At 52.3% G+C, this 3656-nt stretch overlaps 1 pseudogene; it reads left to right on the forward strand.

Annotated features, from left to right (window-relative positions):
* Positions 1-445: 445 nt before the first annotated feature.
* LOC115838123 lies at positions 446-500 on the forward strand (annotated as a pseudogene).
* The last annotated feature ends 3156 nt before the right edge of the window (positions 501-3656 follow it).

Genomic DNA, 3656 nt, shown 5'->3' on the forward strand with positions numbered 1-3656 from the left:
AGGATGGCCCCAGTGTCCCCGTCTCTGAACACGTTTAGGGGGAGGGCTGTAGAGCCTGGACAGATCACCACTGGCTCCATGGGGAAATTTCAGCAGCACTCATTGCCTGTGTCTGTTCTGTGCCAGGCACTGCGCTCAGGGCGGGGATTTGGGATTCACCAGGGCACGAGGAAACGTGCCTCTGTCCTCACGGAGCCTAAGTGCTGGTGGAGACGGACAGTGCAGATGCCAACCGCAAATGATGAGGCACTTGCAGGTAGGGGTCCAGCTCCAAGAAGGAAATGAAGGGTGCGTGTCGCTGAGACTCTGGTGGGGGCAACTTAAATAGGGCCGTTGGGGAGGGCCTCTCTGAGGAGGTGACATTTGAGCTGAGGCCTCACGATCAGAAGGAAAAAGCGTAAAGGGTCTGGGATAAACTCAACCTGCAGACTTTTAAATTAATATAAGGTGTTACAGCTCTTTCAGAATTTGTCTAGCATGTTTTCCGGTTTTCACTCCCAGGTGGGCTGGGGAAGAGGCATCTGTGCCCACCTCGTGGCCTGTTCTTTGCACTTGCGGGGGAGGGGCCCCCTTCTCCCACAGCTGTCCCCCCGGGGCCTGCTCCCAGGTGGGGTCTGGTTTTCACCAGAAAGCCCTCCATGCAAAAAAAAAAAACAAAAACAAAAAACCACACAATTGAATTTGAATTAGTTGCCAACATTTACATTTAATTCTAAAAATCTGTGTTTTCGACTTCATTGGGAAGTCAGACTATCTGGCCAGGCCAGGCTGGGATCTGGTGGATTTCGGTATTTCGGTTTCTGGTTCCGGAGAGTATTCGGGGTTTGCGCCTGCAGCATCTGTCCCAGTGTGGAGTGGGGGTGGGGGCCCAGGCTCAGTTGGGAGAACTGCAGTGGCTGAGGGCCTCGGCTGTCTCCAGATGGCTGAATGGACCCTGCCACCTCCTGCTTGGGGTGGGCTGGGGTTCTTTGCTGCCTCTCCTCCCAGCATACAGCCTCTTTTTTTATTTTATTTTATTTTATTTTTATACTTTGGGTTTTAGGGTACACGTGCACAATGTGCAGGTTTGTTACATATGTATCCATGTGCCATGTTGGTTTGCTGCACCCAATAACTCATCATTTAGCATTAGGTATATCTCCTAATGCTGTCCCTCCCCCCTCCCCCCACCCCATAACAGTCCCCGGAGTGTGATGTTCCCCTTCCTGTGTCCATGAGTTCTCATTGTTCAATTCCCATCTATGAGTGAGAACATGCGGTGTTTGGTGTTTTGTCCTTGTGATAGTTTACTGAGAATGATGTTTTCCAGTTTCATCCATGTCCCTACAAAGGACATGAACTCATCATCTTGAACTCCACTGAGACCACCCCCATGTGAGGCTGGGAAGGGAAACCTGCCTTTGTAAGTGAAAGCAGTTGAAACCGGGCTGGAATGTGTCAGTCAGAAACTAAAAGGCCCTGTCACAAGCATGGCCAGGAAGATTGTCACCATTGTGGCACACAAATGACAGAGATGTGTGGGACAATGTCTACCAAGAGATGAGCCAGCTGAGGGCAGGTCGTTGTGAAGGAGGGAGGAGGGGTCCTCCCCACAGCAGCAGTGCCATCCCTCAGAGAAACGGCCCCTGGGGAGGGACGCGTTCCAAGGAGGCCCCGTGCTGTGCAGAGTGGGTGGCTCGAGGCCTGAATGCCGGGCACTAGGAGCGGTCAGTGTCCCCGTGGGAGCAGGGGTTCTCTCAGCCAGGTGATTGGGGTCCTTGGATGGTCAGCCCCTGTGTGTGTGCGAGGGGGCAGCCCTCTGCTCTGTCCCTTCTGAAGGCAGCCATAAGGGCTGGGATCTGGTGGATTTTGGTATTTCGGTTTCTGGTTAGGGAGGGTATTTGGGGTTTGCCCCTCCAGCATCTGTCCCAGTGTGCAGTGGGAAGCAGCCATAAGGGAAGGAGGCCAAAGCACTCAGCATCAGATGAGCCTGGGTGCCGGTCCTACTTCCTGCCAGGCCAGTGCCTCTGAGCCTCAGTTTCCTCATCTGTATAGCGGGGTTAATCTCAAACATGTATACTGCCTGCCTGCCATGTGCCAGGCCCTTCTTACACATCTTTGATTGCTTGAGGGCAGGGACTTTATTATCCTCCTTTAGAATTGAGAAAGAAGAGGCACAGAAAGGTTAAACCACTTACCGGGGGTCACACAGCTGCTATTGCAGAGTAAAGTCTCCAGACTCAAATGGAGCACTGAGCCCCGCCCTGGGCGCCAACAGGTGCTTCAGGAATGTCTGGTGCCATTTATCACCCTCATCACCTGCTGGGAGCACTCGTCCCATCATGCAAACCCCGTGAGCATTAAGTGAGGGGACACGTGCAGGATCGAGTGTACTGGCGGGTGACGGAAGTGAAGTAATAACTGCAGGATGATATTCACAACCCATATTAATGCTACCAACAGCCGCATCTGCCTGCTTCTCTGGGCTAGGATTGTCTGCAAACTCCCAGGAGCTGGTCTTGAGTGGGTCAGAAGAAAGGTCTGAGGTTATGGGAAGGAGCAGCTTGCCCAGCTCATGGCCTGTTTTGTACATTGGGAGTCCCTGTCCCCCACAGCTGTCCCCCAAGGCCTGCTCCCAGGTGGGCTTGGGAGACCCCAGAGCTGCGTGGCTTTAGGCCAGGGTTCTGCTGGGTGCTGTGTGTCTGTGGGAGTGACGCCCCCCGCCTCAACCCTCTCGCCCTGCCAGCTGCTGGACACACGGCAGCTACAGGGCATGAACTCTGAGACCAGAACCTCTGCAGGTCCTGGGATGCAGAAGTTGCAGTGAGCCAAGATTGCACCATTGCACTCCAGCCTGGGTGACAAAGCGAGACTCTGTCTCAAAAAAAAGAGACATTTATATGAGACAGTCTGTAGAGGTTTGAAATGCAACATGATCCATCATGTGGAGATTTTTATAGAGAATTAATTGTTTCAGTTCAGTGTGAAGGGACTTAAACTCCTCTCTTCACTAGAATTTTCCAAACTGTTAAGGGGGCATATGTAGTCGTCACGTGCATCACATGTAATCAGGGGCCCATATGAAGAAGTGAAACGTTCCTTTCTTACGTGATTGTTTTTGGTGAATTGAGCAGTTTTGTATTCATCATTCAAAATGCACAGGCCAGAGGAATTCCCAATACTTCCGGCTGCCCACCCTCCCACTGCGACTAACAAAAGCCGGCAAGCAATGGCCGTTGATAAGGACACAATGGTCATCGTCACATTTCAAGGGTGTGTGTGTGTGTGTGTGTGTGTGTGTGTGTTTTGAGACGAAGTCTCACTCTGTTGCCCAGGCTGGAGTGCAGTGGCACGATCTCAGCTCACTGCAACCTCAGCCTCCCAGGTGCAAGCAATTATCGTGCCTCAGTCTCCGCGAGTAGCTGGGATTACAGGCGCCCGCCACCACACCCAGCTAATTTTTGTAATTTTAGTAGCGACGGGATTTCGTTATGTTGGCCAGGCTGGTCTTCAACTCATGGCCTCAAGTGATCTGCCCACCTCGGCCTCTCAAAGTGCTGGGATTGCAGGTGTAAGCCACCACATCTAGCCAACATTTCGGGGTTGTTTGTTTGTCTTTAAGACAGGCTCTCTCTCTGTTACCCAGGCTGAATGCAGTGATGTGATCAAGGCTCACT

This window comes from Nomascus leucogenys, chromosome 13 (assembly GCF_006542625.1).
Source record: "Nomascus leucogenys isolate Asia chromosome 13, Asia_NLE_v1, whole genome shotgun sequence".
NCBI classification, from domain to species: Eukaryota; Metazoa; Chordata; class Mammalia; order Primates; family Hylobatidae; genus Nomascus; species Nomascus leucogenys.